This window comes from Oncorhynchus gorbuscha, linkage group LGY, assembly GCF_021184085.1.
Source record: "Oncorhynchus gorbuscha isolate QuinsamMale2020 ecotype Even-year linkage group LGY, OgorEven_v1.0, whole genome shotgun sequence".
In the NCBI taxonomy this organism is placed as follows: Eukaryota; Metazoa; Chordata; class Actinopteri; order Salmoniformes; family Salmonidae; genus Oncorhynchus; species Oncorhynchus gorbuscha.
In genome coordinates, this window is record NC_060199.1 from 1,313,642 (window position 1) to 1,334,662 (window position 21,021).

The 21,021-nt window shown below is 42.3% G+C and overlaps 1 long non-coding RNA gene across 2 annotated transcripts; it reads left to right on the forward strand.

Moving 5' to 3' along the window:
- LOC124016657 lies at positions 1–19,080 on the forward strand. Of its 2 annotated transcripts, none has more exons than XR_006835417.1 (4): positions 1–136; positions 12,851–12,937; positions 13,034–13,163; positions 18,539–19,080. It is a non-coding gene; the product is annotated as an uncharacterized LOC124016657 (long non-coding RNA). The 2 variants fall into 2 exon arrangements; XR_006835418.1 differs by having other exon boundaries at positions 14–356.
- Positions 19,081–21,021: the final 1,941 nt, after the last annotated feature.

Sequence of the window (21,021 nt, forward strand, 5' to 3'; positions counted from 1 at the left end):
TTTGAAGGTAAAATATCAGGGGCGGATCTTTCGGTGCTTGGTAGATCGATGCCTTCTGAACTTAAAGGCAAAGTAATAAACTAAACATAAATCGCCGGTTGCTGCTTCAGAGAGCCGCTCGCCTCCTCTATTTCGGGTAATTTTGGACAGAAAACGCTTCACAGGGTTTGCTGATAAGATGCTTATTTTCCCACGACTTGCTTCGCATCTGATATCTATGTGACTGATTTTTGATAGATCAGACAAAAGTCACGTTATTGACCAAAATAGCACAGTTCTTTGGTTGTTTTCGGCTAGATGTATAGCCTTTAGTCGATGCGTTGCAGCCTATGACGATGATGTGTTGTAACGGTATGGTAAGGTTCTATTTTCTATATTAATCAACTCATGTTTTATGGAAAGTGCCTTCTAGATAAATAAATATATATTGCGCAATGTATATCCTCTTGTGATGTCGAAAAAGATTTCAACAAGCTCTTTTGGCCGATAAATATATCATGCTTTGTGCTAGTCGATAGATAATGCTTTGTGCTAGTCGATAGATAATGCTTTGTGCTAGTCGATAGATAATGCTTTGTGCTAGTTGATAGATAATGCTTTGTGCTAGTTGATAGATAATGCTTTGATAATGTTATGCCCTGTTACATCCCAGCTGTGACTAATGCTGTGTTTGTAATTATGTTGGAGGAAGGAATTTACCGGTTGTGAAGTTGTAAATACCATTTGGATGCATTCATATGCTTTGAACTCTGCTGAGAAACGCTGATATGCTGCATAAACCATAAACTATAAATACAGCATGAAACAAATGATTGTGTTCAAAACCCAAATTAATAGATTACTTTTTATAAATAAAATGTTTTTGCAATTAACTACCGAAAATGCTGTCATGGAGATAATTTCGTTAGTAGGGGATGTCAGCATGTGGGAGAAGTGGGAGCTCAAATCAAAGCTTATTGGTAACATACACATGGTTAGCAGATGTTAATGCAAGTGTAGCGAAATTCTTGTGCATCTAGTTCTGACCGTGCAGTAATATCTAACAAGTAATCTAACAAATTCACAACAACTACCTTATACACACAAATGTAAAGGGATGAGAATATGTACATTTAAATATATGGATGAGAGATGGCCGTATATACTTATGAGATGAGTAATGTAGGATATGTAAACATTAATAAAGTGGCTTTAAATAAAGTGACTAGTGATAGCTTTTATTAAGTCAATTTATTAAAGTGGCCAAAGATTTGAGTCTGAGTGTTGGCAGCAGCCTCACTGAGTTAGTGATGGCTGTTTAACAGTCTGATGGCCTTGAGATAGCAGCTGTTTTTCAGTCTCACGGTCCCAGCTCTGTACTAACCACACCTTCTGGATGATAGCGGGGGAAACAGGCAGTGGCTCGGGTGGTTGTTGTCCTTGATGATCTTTTTGGCCTTCCTGTGACAATGGGTGATGTAGGTGTTTATTTTTTATTTTTATTTGACCTTTATTTAACCAGGTAGGCTAGTTGAGAACAAGTTCTCATTTGCAACTGCAACCTGGCCAAGATAAAGCATAGCAGTGTGAACAGACAACACAGAGTTACACATGGAGTAAACAATTAACAAGTCAATAACACAGTAGAAAAAAAAGGGGTGTCTTGGAAGGCAGGTAGTTTGCCCCCAGTGATGCGTTGTGCAGACCGCACTACCCTCTGGAGAGCCTTACGGTTGAGGGCGGTGCAGTACCAGACAGTGATACAGCCCGAAAGGATGCTCTCGATTGTGCATCTGTAAAAGTTTGAGTGTTTTGGGTGACAAGCTAAATTTCTTCAGCCTCCTGAAGTTGAAGAGGCACTGTTGCGCCTTCTTCACCACGCTGTCTGTGTGGGTGGACCAATTCAGTTTGTCAGTGATATGTACGCCGAGGAACTTAAAACATTCCACCTTCTCCACTAATGTCCTGTGGATGGGGGATGGGGGGGGGGCTCCCTCTGCTGTTTCCTGAAGTCCACGATCATCTCCTTTGTTTTGTTGATGTTGAGTAAGAGGTTATTTTCCTGACACCACACTCCGAGGGCCCTCACCTCTTCCCTGTAGGCCATCTCGTCATTGTTGGTAATAAAGCGTACCACTGTAGTGTTGTCTGCAAACTTGATGATTGAGTTGGAAGCGTGCATGGCCACGCAGTCATGGGTGAACAGAGAGTACAGGAGAGGGCTGAAAATGCACCCTTGTGGGGCCCCAGTGTTGAGGATCAGTGGGGTGGAGATGTTGTTTCCTACCTTCACCACCTGGGGGCGGCCTGTCAAAGTCCAGGACCCAGTTGCACAGGGTGGAGTCGAGACCGTAATGACAAGTTTGGAGGGCACTATGGTGTTAAATTCTGAGCTGTAGTCAATGAACATCATTCTTACATAGCTGCACAAGAGGTATTCCTCTTGTCCAGATGGGATAGGGCAGTTCGATGGCGATTGCATCGCCAGCGGACCTATTGGGGCAGTAAGCAAATTGGAGTGGGTCTAGGGTATCAGGTAGGGTGGAGGTGATGTGATCCTTGACTAGTCTCTCAAAGCACTTCATGATGACAGAAGTGAGTGCATAAGTCATTTAGTTCAGTTACCGTAGCTTTCTTGGGAACAGCAGACTGGGATAGGGATTGATTGAATATGTCTGTAAACACATCAGCCAGCTGGTCTGTCAATGCTCTGAGGACCCGGTTAGGGATGCCGTCTGGGCCTGCAAACGTTTTACTCATGTTGGCCACGGAGAAGGAGAGCGGTCTGTGTCAGTGGTAGCAGGCCATGTCAGTGGCACTGTATTGTCCTCAAAGTGAGCAAAGAAGTTGTTTAATTTGTCTGGGAGCAAGACGTCAATGTCCGTGATGGGGCTGGTTTTCTTTTTGTAATTGACTGTCGACCCTGCCACATACGTCTTGTTTTTGAGCCATTGAATTGCAACTATACTTTGTCTCTACGCTGACACTTTACTTGTTTGATTGCCTTGCGGAGGGAATAGCTGCACTGTTTGTATTCGATCATGTTTCCAGTCACCCTGCAATGATTAAGAGGTTGTTCGCGCTTTCAGTTTTGCACGAATGCTGCCATCAATCCACGGTTTCTGGTTAGGAAAGGTTTTAATAGTCACAGTGGGTACGACATCGCCGATGCACTTGCTAATGTTATTGTCTAAGGATATCCGGAACATATCCTAGTCCACGTGATCGAAGCAATCTTGAAGCGTGGAATCAGATTGGTCAGACCAGCATTGGATAGACCTGAGCACGGGCGTTTCCTGTTTTCATTTCTGTCTATAGGCTGGGAGCATCAAAATGGAGTCATGGTCAGATTTGCTGAAGGCAGGGCGGGGGAGGGCTTTGTATGCATCGCGGAAGTTAGAGTAGCCATGGTCCAGAATACTACCAGTTTGCTACCAGCTCGAGTCGCGCATTCAATATGCTGATAGAATTTAGAAAGTATTGTTCTTAGGTTAGCTTTCTTAAAAATCCCCAACTACAATAAATGCATCCCCAGAATGTATGGTTTCCAGTTTACATAGAGTCCAGTGAAGTTCTTTCAGGGCCGATGAGGGATCTGCTTGGGGTGGGGGGGGGGGGATACACGGCTGTGACTATAATCGAAGAGAATTATCTTGGAAGATAAAGCTGTTGGCATTTGATTGTAAGGAATTCTAGGTCAGGTGAACAAATGACTTGAGTTCCTGCTCAGGATGATAGAGGAATTAGTTTCCCACTAGCAATTACCAGTTGGAGGGCCGTTCAAGTGGATTTTTCCCAGTCTTATTTGGTAAATTTACACTTTTCCCAGTCTTATTTGGTAAATGTACAATTTTAAACAGTTTAAATACAGCTTCTTAAATATACCAATAATACCAGTCAAAAGTTTGGACGCACCTACTCTTTCAAGGATTTTTCTTTATTTGTACTATTTTCTACATTGTATAATAATACGATGAAATAACACATATGGAATCATGTAGCAACCAAAAAAGTGCAAAACAAATCTAAATATATTTTAGATTTTAGATTCTTCAAAGTAGCCATCCTCTCGACCAGCTTCACCTGGAATCCTTTTCCAACTGTCTTAAAGGAGTTCCCACATATGCTGAGCACTTGTTGGCTGCTTTTACTTCACTCTGTGATCCAACTCATCCCAACCATCTCAATTGAGGTGAGGTCAGGTGATTGTGGAGGCAAGGTAATCTGATGCAGCACTCCATCACTCACATTATTGGTCAAATAGCCCTTACCCAGCCTGTAGGTGTGTTTTGGTTCATTGTCCTGTTGAAAACCAATTATAGTCCCACTAAGCGCAAACCAGATGGGATGGCTTATCACTGCAGAATGCTGTGGTAGACATGCTGGTTAATTGTGCCCTGAATTCTAAATAAATCACTGGCAGTGAAACCAGCAAAGCACCCCCACACCATCACACCTCCTCCTCCATGCTTTATGGTGGGAACCACACATGCAGAGATAATCCGCTCACCTATTCTGCGTCTCACAAAGACACGGTGGTTGGAATGCGTCAGACCAAAGGACAGCTTTCCACTGGTCTAATGTCCATTGCGTTTGCTTCTTGGCCCAAGCAATTACATTTGATTTTGACCACCCCTTTGTTCAGGGACACATTATTCAATTTCTGTTACTCACGTCTGTGGAACTTGTTCAGTTTATGTCTCAGTCGTTGAATCCTATGTCCATATAAATATTTACACACGTGAAGTTTGCCAAAAATAAACAGTTTTTTTTGCTGAGTTTGTGTTTTCCTTTATTATTTTGCCCTAACCCGACCATCCCTCCCTTAATTGGAGTAAACTAATGGACAACAACACTTAGGCTTCTACTTCCAGGGTATACAAACTATATACATTTTATAGACACAGTATATTTTACAATAGTTATCGTCTGTTTGTTTCTACACTCGTCATTCAGCTACCCTCAATCCCATCAATGTCTGAAGAACATACAGTTACATTTCTATTTGTATTTTATTTATCTTTTTAACTGTGCTGTTTCACAAAAGGTCTGAACCTATATACATTTTATGGACACAGTATATTTGACTTGAGCTATCTTGTTGTTTTTAGTCCCACCCTTCAGCACCACTCAACCCCACACCATCCATTTAAAAAAAAGATATTTGCCATATATTTATTTTTATATTATTGATCGGTTGACTTGAGCCAAATTTAATGAACTGTATAGTATTACCTTTCCTTTCCCCTTTAAAAGCTTGAGACTCTGTCCCGGAGGAGGTGTCAAGCCTAGAGACAGAATTTCAGCCAATTAAAAAAAACCTGACCCCCCCCCCCCTTGTGAGCGCCAGTCGGAGAAAGTACGAGCACAAGGCCAGAGCAATGTGCGCAGTTTCCAAGGAAACTGCATGTCTTGACCTCTTCATATCCCTCCACATCCCATCCACCCTCAGCCAATGGATTTGTTTCCATGGAGATGTCTCTAGCTGGGTATGGAAACATTTAGCTGCCGAAACTCAATTGGAAAGGCACATGGGCAAATGATAAATCAATATCAAATAAAATACAATTGTATTTTTCACATGCGCTGAAAACAACAGGTTTTTTCCTTACAATGCTTACTTACAAGTCCTTAACCAACAATGCAGTTTTAAGAAAAATACTTGTTCAGTACAAAATAGATAAGTAAAAGATTTGAAATAAAAGTAACAAATAATTTAAGAGCAGCAGTAAAATAACAATAGCGAGGCTATATACAGGGGGTACCGGTACAGAATCAATGTGCAGGGGCACCGGTTAGTCGAGGTAATGGAGGTAATATGTACAGGAAGGTAGAGTTAAAGTGACTGCATATATAATAACCAGCGAATAGCATCAGCGTAAAAGAGGGTGGTGGGGAGGAAATGCAAATAGTCTGGGTAGCCATTTGATTAGCTGTTCATGAGACTTATGGCTTGGGGTAGAAACTGTTGAGAAGCTTTTTGGACCTAGACTTGGCGCTCCTGTACCACTTGCCGTAGAGACAACAGTCTGACCAGGGTGGCTGAAGTTTCACAGTTTTTAGGGCCTTTCTCTGATCACCTGGTATCGAGGTCTTGGATGGCAGGAAGCTGGGGCCCCAGCTTACTGGGTCGTTACGGACAACCCTCTGTAGTGACTTGCGGTCAGAGGCAGAGCAGTTGCCATACCAGGGGGTGATGCAACCGGACAGGATGCTGTCGATGCTGTAGAACTTTGAGGATCTGAGGACCCATGCCAATCTTTTCAGTCTCCTGAGGGGGAATATTAGTTGTCGTGCTCTCTTCACGACTGTCGTGGTGTGTTTGGACTGTGATAGTTTGTTGGTGATGTAGACACCAACGAACTTGAAGCTCTCAACCTGCTCCACTACAGCCCCGTCGATGAGAATGGGGGCGTGCTCGGTCCTCCTTTTTCTGTATTCCACAATCATCTCCTTTGTCTTGATCACATTGAGGGAGCGGTTGTGGCACCACACGGCCAGGTCTCTGACTTCCACCCTATAGCCTGTCTCATCGTTGTCTGTGATCAGGCCTACAACTGTTGTCATCAGCAAACTTAATGATGGTGTTGGAGTCATGCATGCCATGCAGTAATGAGTGAACAGGCAGTACAGGAGGGGACTGAGCCACCACCCCTGAGGGGCCCCCGTGTTGAGGATCAGCATAGAGGATGAGTTGTTACCTACCCTTACCACCTGAGGGTGGCCCTTCAGGATGTCCAGGAACCAGTTGCAGAGGGAGGTGTTTCATCCCAGGGTCCTTAGCTTAGTGAAGAGCTTTGAGGGCACTAAGGTGTTGAACGCTTGCTTAGCTGTCATCAATGAATCGCATTCTCACGTAGGTGTTCCTTTTGTCCAGGTGGGAAAGGGAAGTGTGGAGTGCAATAGAGATGGCATCGTCTGTGGGTATTTTGGGGGGGGGTATGCAAATTCGAGTGGGTTTAGGGTTTTGGGGATAATTGGTCATGGCCCATATCAACACATTCTTTCAAAGCACTTTTTGGCTGCAGGTGTGAGTGCTACTGGTCTGTAGTCATTTAGGCAGGTTACCTTAGTGTTCTTGAACAAAGGGAATATGTTGGTCTGCTTGAAACATGTTGGTATTACAGATTCAGCCAGGGGAGAGGTTGAAAATGTCAGTCAAGTCACTTGCCAGTTGGTTAGCTCATGCATGGAGTACACGTCCTGGTAATCTGTCTGACCCTGCGGCCAGAATGTTGACCTGTTTAAAGGTCTTACTCACATCGGCTGTGGAGAGCGTGATAACACAGTCGTCCGGAACAGCTGATGCTCTCATGCATGTTTCAGTGTTACTTGCCTCGAAGCGAGCATAGAAGTAATTTAGCTCGTCTGTTAAGCTTATGTCACTGGGCTGCACGCGGCTCTGCTTCCATTTGTAGTCTAATAGTTTGCAAGCCCTGCCACATCCGACGAGTGTCGGAGCTGGTGTAGTACAATTTGATCTTATTCCTGTATTGACGCTTTGCCTGTTTGATGGTTCGTCAGCTGGATTTCTTAAAAGCATCCGGGTTAGAGTCCCCTTCTTTGAAAGCGACAGCTCTACCCTTTAGCTCAGTGCGGATGTTGCCTGTAATCCATGGCTTCTGTTTGGGGTATGTACGTATGGTCACTGTGTGAACGACGTCATCGATGCACTTATTGATGAAGCCATTGACTGATGTGGTGTACTCATCAATGCCCTCGGAAGAATCCCAGAACATATTCCAGTCTATGCTGGCAAAACTGTCCTGTAGCTTAGCCTTATCTGACCACTTATTGACCGAGTCACTGGTGCTTCCTGCTTTCGTTTTTGCTTGTAAGTAGGAATATGGTTAGATATGGTTAGATTTGCCAAATGGAGGTTGCACATTTAACATGCTGGTAGAAATGAGGTAAAACAGATTTAAGTTTCCCAACATTAAAGTCCCCAGAAACTAGGGGCTCCGCCTCTGGATCAGCGTTTCCCTGTTTGCTTATGGCCGTATATAGTTAATTGAGGGCGGTCTTAGTGCCAGCATCAGTTTGTGGTGGTAAATGGATATCTATGAAGAATATAGATGAAAACTCTCTTGGTAAATGGTGTGGTCTACAACTTATCATGAGATACTCTACCTCAGGTGAGCAAAACCTCAAGACGTCCTTAGATATTGTGCACCAGCTGTTGTTTGCAAATGAGCAGTTGAAGTCGGAAGTTTACATATACACCTTAGGCAAATTCATTTAAACTCAGTTGTTCACAATTCCTGACATTTAATCCTAGTAAAAATTCCCTGTCTTAGGTCAGTTAGGATCACCACTTTATTTTAGAAATGAGAAATGTCAGAATAATAGCAGAGAGAATGATTTATTTCAGTTTTTATTTCTTTCATCACATTCCCAGTAGGTCAGAAGTTTACATACTCAAATAGTATTTGGTAGCATTGCCTTTAAATTGTTTAACTTGGGTCAAACGTTTCAGGTAGCCTTCCACAACCTTCCCACAATAAGTTGGGTGAATTTTGGCCCATTCCTCCTGAGAGTGCTGGTGTAACCGAGCTAGGTTTGTAGGCCTCCTAGCTCGCACACACTTTTTCAATTCTAGCCTCAACCTTTCTATAGGGTTGAGGTCAGGGCTGTGTGATGGCCACTCCAATACCTTGACTTTGTTGCCCTTAAGCCATTTTCCCACAACTTTGGAAGTATGCTTTGAGTCATTGTCCATTTGGAAGACCCATTTGTGACCAAGCTTTAACTTCCTGACTGATGCCTTGAGATGTTGCTTCAATATATCCACATAATTTTCCTACCTCATGATGCCATTTGTGAAGTGCACCAGTCCTTCCTGCAACAAAGTACCCCACAACATGATGCTGCCACCCCAATGCTTCACTGTTGGGATGGTGTTTTTTTGGCTTGCAAGCCTCTCCCTTTTTCCTCCAAACACAACAATGGTCATTATGGCCATTTTGTTTAATCAGACCAGAAGACATTTCTCCAAAAAGTACAATCTTTCATGTGCAGTTGCAAACCGTAGTCTTGCTTTGTTATGGAGGTTTTGGACCAGTGGCTTCTTCCTTGCTGATCGGCCTTTCAGGTTATGTCCATATAGGACTAATTTTACTGTGGATATAGATACTTTTGTACCTGTTTCCTCCAGCATCTTCACAATGTCTTTTGCTGTTGTTCTGGGATTGAGTTGCACATTTCGCACCAAATACGTTCATTTCTAGGAGACAGAACTCTTCTCCTTCCTGAGCGGTATGATGGCTGCGTGGTCCCATGGTGTTTATACTTGCGTACTATTGTTTGTACAGTTGAACATGGTACCTTCAGGCGTTTGGAAATTGCTCCCAAGGATGAACCAGACTTGTGGAGGTCTACAATTGTTTTTTTGGCTGATTTCTTTTGATTTTCCCATGATGTCAAGCAAAGAGGCACTGAGCTTGAAGTTAGGCCTTGAAATACATCCACAGGTACATCTCCAATTGACTCAAATTATGTTAATTAGCCCACCAGAAGCTTCTAAAGCCATGACATAATTTTCTGGAATTTTCCAAGCTGTTTTAAGGCACAGTCAACTTAGTGTATGTAAACTTCTGACCCACTGGAATTGTGATACGGTGAATTCTAAGTGAAATAATCTGTCTGTAAACAATTGTTGGAAAAATTACTTGTGTCATGCACAAAGTAGATGTGCATGACACAACTTACCAAAACTAGAACAATAAATTTGTGGAGTGGTTGAAAAACAAGTTTTAATGACTCCAACCTAAGTGTTTGTAAACCTCCGACTTCAACTGTACATAGACGCCACCCCTTGTCTTACCAGAGTCTACAGTTATATCCTGCTGATACAGTGTATGTTATTCATGTCGTCGTTCATCCAAGACTCGGTGAAACATAAGATATTACCACCCCATTGGTAGGATATACATGCTTGTAGTTAGTCTATTTTATTTTCGAATGATTGTACGTTGGCTAATAGTACTGATGGGGAAATGCAAATTACCCACTCACCACCTGTGATGGCAGAAACATTAAAATAACAGCAAAATAAGTTACAAATAACCCAGAAAAACACACACAATAGCACAATTGGTTAGGACACTGTAAAACATGTTTGCAATTCCTTTTCCTAAATGAGAATGCATTTTTTGTGACAATTCTAATTGAAATTGAAAAAATATATTGCATTATCATTTTCATGATTGAGTATTCATAATATCTGACAATTTGAAAAAGAAATAGCAAATTGTGTTTGATATTTCATTTCCATGGTGCTATCCAGTACAACACTGACACAAATGTTCAAATGACAAATCATTTATCATGTTTGCCATTTCATTTGCTTGTTGCGATAGCATGAATTGTGACAAAAATAAAAATAATTCTCAATTTGCAATTCACCATTTTTTTTACATACTCTGTGTGGTTTAATACTGTCAAAATTGTTATGGTCAATCAAATTCCATAAATCAATGCTTCATTTTTCTATTTAGTTTCTATTTAGTTTCCTTCATTTCGTGTCAATCAAACACGGTTCCGGTCACCTGAGGCAGAAGACGTTGCCTGTGCTTGCTGTCAACAGTCGCTTTCGGTTGTAGCTGTACTGATATGGCATGTTTTAGGCTATCCCGGCAATAGCCAGTGAGAAACCACACAGAAGAAGAACATCCAGTGTGTGCGAGGAGTTTGAGTGGGAACTACAAAACTCAGTGTAGGGGACACTGGAAGCTACTAGTAGCTAGCTAATATGGCTATTATATGTAGGTAGCATAGCTAGCTAGTAGCTTTAGAGCTTTTGGCAGCATTCTACCTTCTACCTACAGTTCTCAACCATTAGATTCACCAACGGCTGCCTCATGTGAACTACAAACCCAACGCTGTGTTTTAATGTTTAGAAACGTCAATAATCATATCTTGTGATACAGCTTTCAAAACATATGGCCCTTATCTTTCACCAGCGAGAAGGAATCTTTCAAATAAAAAAGACACACTTACTGTGGCAGTTTTGCCCAAATCAATACAGGTATGGGTGTCTCCATCCAACGAAACTATACTTATGCTACACTTCCTGAGTTACGCTTACACACAGGTGTTCGAAGCATTCAATATAGCTAGTTAGCACAGGTGGTCGCCTCTTGAGCTGTAACATGGAGGTAGGGCCGTGTGGGAACCTTAACCCCATCAAATTGTGTGTCAATTTAACCTTTTTATTTTAGGCCTGATATGAAAGATTAGGTCCTCATGCTTCCAAAACTATACCACAAGCGATGCATGTAATGTTCAGACCAAGTTTCCTTGATCCCCCTACAGAAGCACCTATGTCCAATGTGTAATGTAACTGAGAGTCATGATCAAAGGCTAACTTGCTAGTACCTAATTAGCTATGAAGAGGCGTTACTGGCTAACATTACAGTAGCTAGCTAGCCCACTGGCTAGCCTAGCTAGCTTAGTTACCTTCACAACAAGACATTGTGGAAGTAAGTATCCCATATTAGGTACTGTTACTTAGATAGATCAGAGGTTGCAAACAGAGGTAGATACCACCCTGCATCCCACTGCAGGCTTGCTTCTGAAGCTAAACAGGGTCTGATTGGTCGGTCCCTAGATTTGAGACCAGATGCTCCTAGAAGTGGTGTTGGAGGGCCAGTAACAGGCACCATTTCCTCTGGCAGTGATTGGTGACGTTGCCCTGTGTAGGGTGCCTTCTTTCGGGTGGGACGTTAAACGGGTGTCCTGACTCTGTGGTCACTAACGATCCCATGGCACTTATCGTAACAGTAGGGGTGTTAACCCCGGTGTCCTGGCTAAATTCTCAATCTGGCCCTCATACCATCACGGTCACCTAATCATCCCCAGCTTACAATTGGCTCATTTATCTCCTCTCCTCTCCCCTGTAACTATTCCCCAGGTTGTTGCTGTAAATGAGAATGTGTTCTCAGTCAGCTTACCTGGTAAAATAAGGGTACATTATTATTTATTTTTATACCGTTTGCAAGTCATTACTTGGCAGTGATTGTGCAACCCAAAGACACATTGTGCTACACTGTGAACAGACCAGTACTCAATGAGTTGGACTTTTGTCCTGATTGTCTTCCCTTTTACCAAAGTGTGCACTTTCAAACTTCCATGATGAGGTGTTTGCTAGTGCACACCATAATACAAGGGTGGAGAATTGGGATGTAGCCCTCATGCACTCTCTCAACCACCTATATGCCTATTCCTGTAGCTGAGGGTTACAACGATATTGCAATGAGGGGATTCGATTAAGCTGGCCTGGGTGAGCAGAGATTGCACCAGGTGAAAGTGATCGTTTTGAAAATCGGGCTGCCCCCCAGGTGTGAGCCGGGTGCCCTGGCGAAATCGGCTCAAAACAAAGTGACATTTGTCAAGAATGTGGAGTAATGATTTAGGATTCAGTGTTGTTTGCTCTTGGTAAAAACAATATATATTTACCTTATTTGCCTTCCCAAGTAAAACTAGTAAAATTCTATCATATACTTTATGGAAAATACATGTTGCACGTTTCTGAACAATGAACCATGATGTCTTGTTGACGATATGACTTGGCGGCGCAGATTACTGTTCGTGTTGAGCAGGGCGCTCCTCCTCGCTCTCCGCTTTCGGGCCATGTCACGAGCCATAGCCCGGTGCACCCCGGTCCAGTTGAATTAAACTCCCTCAATATAACTCTACTCTCTGACATGGTAGTGTACACAGTATAATACAAATCTAATTATATTAATCTTGTAGTCCCATGATCCTCCCCCACTGACTTATTGTATGTTACATTTTGTTTATTGTAAGTCAAGCTTTCATTTGCATGCTAGTAAATGTCAATGTTACAGTATTTAATTATTTTATCCCGCAGAGGACAGTAAGAGACTTCGTAAGGGGGCAGATAATCTGATCGAGATTGATTATGAGTTCCTGTTGTCTGATTTGAAAGCTACAAAAGGTATTTTTGGAAGAAAAGCCTTTTCTATATTAGCTAATTTTCCCCAGACCTGACAGTGTGCCTTTCAACTAATCTATTTTGTGTTCCAACCCTCAGGAAACTGATGTCATTTCTGTGTACATGCAACCCCAACAGCTCCTCCAGCAGAAGCTGCTTCCTCCTGTCTTCCAGATGCTGCTGACCAAGTTGTCCACCATCTGACAGGTTAATGTGAACAATAAAAGAGGTGAATTGAATTGTGACTAGTTTACTTATCATGAGTTGTACATTGATCTTCTGTGTATTAGGTTTCCATCCATGCTGTCCATTTAGCATAATATGTGCCCCTTTTTCACAGGCGGTTCAGGCTGATGACCTGTCGCCATAACTGATAGAAACCCAGAAGGAATATCATCCCCAATGATACTGCTAATATTAGTAACTGTACTGATGATGAACAGGAGGGCAGGCTTATCCATTGTCCCTGAACTGCTTGAAGTGTACAGTGCCACTTTGTTACCGCTACTCACATGTTTGAGAAGATAATAGCAATACAGATATGTTCTTGCTCTTCAATGAGGTTCTGACAATGTATGTATCCATCATAAAGAAAACCTACAGTAGTTGAACACTTTGTAGGTAGTAACCTGTTGGTTGAACACCAGTGATTCTAAGAACAAAAATAACTTACCTGTAGGACAATGTCTCTATTCCACGTCACCAAGGGTACAATAAGGCATATCCTTAATAAAATATATTTATGGATAATTGTGCATGGCTCTCATTTTCCACTTAATATGCAATATAGTTATACCTATGGCTTGCATAACCAACTCCGTGCCCTTGTTGTTAGTGTCCTACCTAAGAGTTGAAGGTTGGACAGTTCGATCCCTGACCGAGTCATACCAAAGACTGTAAAAATGGGACCCGATGCGTCTCTGCTTGGCACTCTAGATAGATTGGGGGTAAGGCCCTGCGATAGACTAGCGTCCTATCCAGGGGGTGTACTTGTACATCAAGCTGCCTCACATTACAGAAACAGGAGATATGCTCCTGCTCCTATGAGCCGTTGTGGCTCACACAAGCTAAGGCTCATGCAAAGCTCCCCTCTTACTTCGGCTTACAGCTTAAACAGTATTGAGTCAAGGAATAGCTTTACTGCTCATTAACATCTGTTGTCACAGTACTGAAGAGGCAGAGCAAGCAGGCTTCTTATCTCGTTGGGATAACCTATGGTGCCATGACATATGTAACAACCAGCAGTTTTTGTAAATACTCTTCCACCAAGGACGGACTCAAAGGCTAATGGCCAAACGGGTCCTTTTCACACTCTCACACACAGTCACTGTATCAACAAATATATATGTGTATATATATCTACAGTGCCTTGCAAAAGTATTCATCTCCCTTGGCATTTTTCCTATTTTGTTGCGTTACAACCTGAAATTTAAATGGATTTTTATTTGGATTTCATTTAATGGACATAAACAAAATAGTCCAAATTGGTGAAGTGAAATGAATGACTTAATAATAATAAAATTAATACAAATTAAAAACAGAAGTGCTGTGTGCATAATGTATTCACCCCCTCTGCATAATGTATTCACCCCCTCTGCATAATGTATTCACCCCCTCTGCATAATGTATTACCCCCTCTGCATATGTATTCCCCCTCTGTATTCACCCCCTCTAATGTATTCACCCCCTCTGTATATGTATTCACCCCTCTGCATATGCACCCCCTCTATATGTATTCACCCCCTCATATGTATTCACCCCTCTGCATATGTATTCACCCCCTCTGTATATGTATTCACCCCCTCTGTATATGTATTATTCATTCACCCCTCTGCATAATGTATTCACCCCCTCTGTATATGTATTCACCCCCTCTGTATATGTATTCACCCCCTCTGTATATGTATTCACCCCCTCTGCATAATGTATTCACCCCCTCTGTATATGTATTCACCCCCTCTGTATATGTATTCACCCCCTCTGTATATGTATTCACCCCCTCTGTATATGTATTCACCCCTCTGCATCTGCATAATGTATTCACCCCTCTGCATAATGTATTCACCCCTCTGCATAATGTATTCACCCCCTCTATATGTATTCACCCCCTCTGCATAATGTATTCACCCCCTCTGCATATGTATTCACCCCTCTGCATATGTATTCTGCATAATGTATTCACCCCCTCTGCATATGTATTCACCCCTCTGCATAATGTATTCACCCCTCTGCATATGTATTCACCCCTCTGCATAATGTATTCACCCCTCTGCATATGTATTCACCCCCTCTGCATATGTATTCACCCCTCTGCATATGTATTCACCCCCTCTGTATATGTATTCACCCCTCTCATATGTATTCACCCCCTCTATATGTATTCACCCCCTCTGCATATGTATTCCCCTCTGCATAATGTATTCACCCCTCTGTATATGTATTCACCCCCTCTGTATATGTATTCACCCCCTCTGTATTCACCCCCTCTAATGTATTCACCCCTCTGCATATGTATTCACCCCTCTGCATAATGTATTCACCCCTCTGCATAATGTATTCACCCCTCTGTATATGTATTCACCCCCTCTGCATATGTATTCACCCCCTCTGCATAATGTATTCCCCTCTGCATAATGTATTCACCCCCCTCTGTATATGTATTCACCCCCCCTCACCCCTCTGCATATGTATTCACCCCCTCTGCATATGTATTCACCCCTCTGCATAATGTATTCACCCCCTCTAATGTATTCACCCCCTCTGCATAATGTATTCACCCCCTCTGCATAATGTATTCACCCCCTCTGCATAATGTATTCACCCCTCTGCATAATGTATTCACCCCCTCTGCATAATGTATTCACCCCCTCTGCATATAATGTATTCACCCCCCATAATGTATTCTGCATAATGTATTCACCCCCTGCTGTATTCACCCCTCTGCATATGTATTCATTCCCCTCTGCATATGTATTCACCCCCTCTGCATAATGTATTCACCCCCTCTGCATAATGTATTCACCCCCTCTGCATATGTATTCCCTCTGCATAATGTATTCATTCACCCCTCTGTATTCATAATGTATTCACCCCCTCTGCATAATGTATTCACCCCCTCTGCCTCTGCATGTATTCACCCTCCATATGTATTCCCTCTGCATAATGTATTCACCCCTCTGCATAATGTATTCACCCCCTCTGCCCCTCTGCATAATGTATTACCCCTCTTATTCACCCCCTCTGCATAATGTATTCACCCCTCTGCATATTCATGTATTCACCCCTCTCATATGTATTCCCCTCTGCATAATGTATTCATTCTGTATATGTATTCACCCCTCTGCATAATGTATTCACCCCCTCTGCATATGTATTCACCCCCTTTGCTATGAAGCCCCTAAATAAGATCTGGTGCAAACAATTACCTTCAGGAGTCACATAATTAGTTAGATTGCACACAGGTGGACTTTATTTAAGTGTCAAAAGATCTGAGTACAGTGGGGCAAAAAAGTATTTAGTCAGCCACCAATTGTGTTTGTTCTCCCACTTAAAGATGAGAGGCCTGTAATTTTTATCATAGGTACACTTCGACTATGACAGACAAAATTAGAAAAAAAAATCCAGAAAATCACATTGTAGGATTTGTAATGAATTTATTTGCAAATTATGGTGGAAAAATAAGTATTTGGTCACCTACAAGCAAGCAAGATTTCTGGGTCTCACACACCTGTAACACAGCCAGTTTTCATCATCAGTCACAAAAATCAAAAAGAGAAATTAATCACTAACCTTTGATCTTAATCAGATGACACTCATAGGACTTCATGTTACACAATACATGTATGTTTAGTTTGAGATGTATATTTATCTGAAAAAATCTCAGTTTACATTGGCGCGTTACGTTCAGTAGTTCAAAAACTTCTGGTGATTTTGCAGAGAGCCACATCAATTTACAGAAATACTCATAATAAACATTGATAAAAGATACAACTATTATGCATGGAATTATAGATACACTTCTCCTTAATGCAACTGCTGTGTCAGATTTCAAAAAAACTTTACGGAAAAGGCACACCATGCTATAATCTGAGTACGGCGCTCAGAGACCAAAACAACCCAGACAGATATCCGCCATGTTGTTGAGTCAACAGAAGTCAGAAATGGCATTATAAATATTCACTTACCTTTGATCATTATAATGCACTCCCAGGAATCCCAGTTCCACAAATGTTTGAGTTGTTCGATAATGTCCATCATTTATGTCCAAATATCTCCTTTTTTTGTTCCCGCATTTAGTACAGTAATCCAGATTCATGACGCGTGATCACTAGGAGCAGACGAAAGTAAAAAGTTCCGTTACAGTCCGTAGAAACATGTAAAACGATGTATAGAATATATCTTTTGGATGTTCTTAACATAAATCTTCAATAATGTTCCAACTGGAGAATTCCTTTGTCTTCAGAATTGCAATGGAACTCAAGCTAACTCTCACGTGAACAAGTGTGGCCAGCTCGTGGCTCTCTGGCAGACCTCTGACTCATTCCCCTCTCATTTGCCCCCACTTCACAGTAGAAGCCTCAAACAAGGTTCTAAAGACTGTTGACATCTAGTGGAAGCCTGAGACAGTGGGGTATTGGTCACTTCATCTTCGATAGGCAATGAGTTTAAACCTCAGATTTCCCACTTCCTTGTTGGACTTTTTCTCAGGTTTTCACCTGCCATATGAGTTCTGTTATACTCAGACATCATTCAAACAGTTTTAGAAACGTCAGAGTGTTTTCTATCCAATACTACTAATAATATGCATATATTAGCATCTGGTACAGAGCACCTTAGTTTACTCTGGGCACCTTATTCATCCAAGCTACTCAATACTGCCCCCAGCCATAAGAAGTTAACGAGAGGCTTGTAGAATCATGACTCTTTCGAGTTTTCCGTTCATTGTTCGCCGTTAGAAGGTCATGCGTGCTCTGGGCATTACTGACTCATTACTGACATTTAATTTTTAAATGTGTCAGTGTTTTACTGGATTGTACCATGGAAATGCAATATTAAACTCACTGCTATTTTTTTAAATTGGCAGGCATTATGCATAGTCAATTGTAAAAATTATACCTTGAATTTTGTCACAAAAATTGCATACCCGTTTAGCAAAAGCAATTGCAAACATGATATTGATTTATAATCTGCCCATAAGAAATTTAAGATTGAATTAAGTCACTCATAGATTTCCATAGCTGGAAGCATTCCCGTAAAGTGTGCCTAGGCAATGGTTGTAAATACGTTGAGTTTTCACCGAACACTGTCCATATGGGAAGGAAATAGAAAACGAGACATTAGAATCTAGCCAATTTTGTTTGGTTAAAGCACTCTGGAATGATTACATGTGGAAAACATGTGTACCTAGGCCAACCTTTGAGAAATACATAGAGGGAAATAACCTTCACTAAATATAACATTTTTTATCTTTACACTAATTTTCTTACAATAAAGGAAAATTAAACATTCCCATTGATTTGACACTGTAAAGTTCTTGTAAATCTCTTGCACACACACACACCATAAGGATTTAACTTTTTATCTCTTTTTCTCCCCAATTGGTAGTTAGTCTTGTCCCACCGCTGCAACTCCCGTATGGACTCGGGAGAGGAGAAAATCGAGAGCTATGCATCCTTCGAGACACAACCCTGCGATGCCGCACTGCGTCTTGACACTGCTCAACCCGGAAGCCAGCCACACCAGTGTGTCGGAGGAAATTCCGTACAGCTGGCGAACATGTCAGTGTGCATGTGCCCGGCCCACCACAGGAGTCACTAGAGCGCGATGGGACAAGGACCTCCCGGCTGTCCAAACCCTCCACTAACACGGACAACGCTGGGACAATTGTGTGCCGCCTCATGGGTCTCCCCGTCGCAACCCGCAGCGACACAGCCCGGGATCAAACCTGGGTCTGTAGTGACTCCTCAAGTGCTGAGATACTGAGTGCCTTTGACTGTGGCGCCACCCGGGAGGCCCATCATAAGAATTTGTATTGAATTAACACCACTGCAATGATTTAGCATAGGCTACATTTTCTATTAATTTGACATGGTGACACAAACCTGCATAATGCTGGTGTAACCCATTTGGATGTGCATAATACTGTTACAATAGCTCAGTTGGTAGAGCATTTGGATGTGGGCATAATACTGAATTATGCAATGATAGATGTCTAAATCATATATTATATTATATTATTATTACGCCTAAACTAGCTCAGCTCATATAATCTAGGTTTTACTTGTGTAGTAGTGAACAACAGAAATGAACACCGATTTTTCAACCATTTGTGGGTGTGTGTCTGTGTTTGCACATACTTGTTAGTTTGTACGAGTATTTTTCTTGTGTGTGTACATGTGTACGTGTATCAGTATGCAATGTGTTTTGTTTGTTTGTATCTTTGCTCATGTATTGAGTGTGAGTGTATTTTGTGAGTGCTCCACAGTGATCTCCTGTGTTTACTACTTTCCTAGGCAGGCAGGCAGTGGCCAGGATGGTATGTAGAATTTTTTTCCTGTGACCTGTTCAGACTCCTCTACATGCCTGCCTGTCACTGTGGGTGCGTTGTGGGACCAGGGACCTGCCCACATCTCCAAGACAGCCAGAGAAAGAGTGGATGGAGAGAAAGCAGGAGGAGAGGTACAGTAGGTTGAGGAGGAAGGTGAAAAAGACAGCCAGAGAAAGGGTGAATGGAGAGAGAAAGCAGGAGGAGAGGTACAGTAGGTTGAGGGAGGAAGGTGAAAAAGACAGCCAGAGAAAGGGTGAATGGAGAGAGAAAGCAGGAGGAGAGGTACAGTAGGTTAAGGGAGGAAGGTGAAAAAGACAGCCAGAGAAAGGGTGAATGGAGAGAGAAAGCAGGAGGAGAGGTACAGTAGGTTAAGGCAGGAAGGTGAAAAAGACAGCCAGAGAAAGGGTGAATGGAGAGAGAAAGCAGGAGGAGAGGTACAGTAGGTTAAGGGAGGAAGGTGAAAAAGACAGCCAGAGAAAGGGTGAATGGAGAGAGAAAGCAGGAGGAGAGGTACAGTAGGTTTGAAAGACAGCAGGAAGGTGAAAAGACAGCCAGAGAAAGTAGGTTGAATGAAAGACAGCCAGAGAGGGTGAATGGAGAAAGCAGGAGGAGAGGTACAGTAGGTTAAGGCAGGAAGGTGAAAAAGACAGCCAGAGAAAGGGTGAATGGAGAGAGAAAGCAGGAGGAGAGGTACAGTAGGTTAAGGGAGGAAGGTGAAAAAGACAGCCAGAGAAAGGGTGAATGGAGAGAGAAAGCAGGAGGAGAGGTACAGTAGGTTGAGGGAGGAAGGTGAAAAAGACAGCCAGAGAAAGGGTGAATGGAGAGAGAAAGCAGGAGGAGAGGTACAGTAGGTTGAGGGAGGAAGGTGAAAGACAGCCAGAGAAAGGGTGAATGGAGAGAGAAAGCAGGAGGAGAGGTACAGTAGGTTGAGGGAGGAAGGTGAAAGACAGCCAGAGAAAGGGTGAATGGAGAGAGAAAGCAGGAGGAGAGGTACAGTAGGTTAAGGGAGGAAGGTGAAAGACAGCCAGAGAAAGGGTGAATGGAGAGAGAAAGCAGGAGGAGAGGTACAGTAGGTTGAGGGAGGAAGGTGAAAAAGCGAGGAAGAGGGGCGTTAGAGGAGAAATGTGAATTGATTTGTTTGCATTCTTCTTCTTTGCTCTATTTTACTTTCTCACACACACACACACACACACACACACACACACACAATGTTGAGCATGTGAATTAAAAGAAAAACATTAACCTGTAATGTTTTGTCATTTAAGGGAATGAAGTAGAGTGCAAATGATAGCACAGGCAGACCACACTATTCAGCCCTATACCAGTGTAATATCATTGTTTTAACAATCTTATTGTGAACCAGTAGTGTAGCCTGAAATTCGTTGGATGTTCCTGCAGAAATGTGCGTGGACCCCAACCTCATGCTATTCTACACATTTTGCCTTGAGGCTGAGAGGAAATATAGCATTTTTAAAGCTAATTAAAGTGAAACTATACAGTTGAAGTTTAAAGTTTACATACACCTTAGCCAAATGCATTT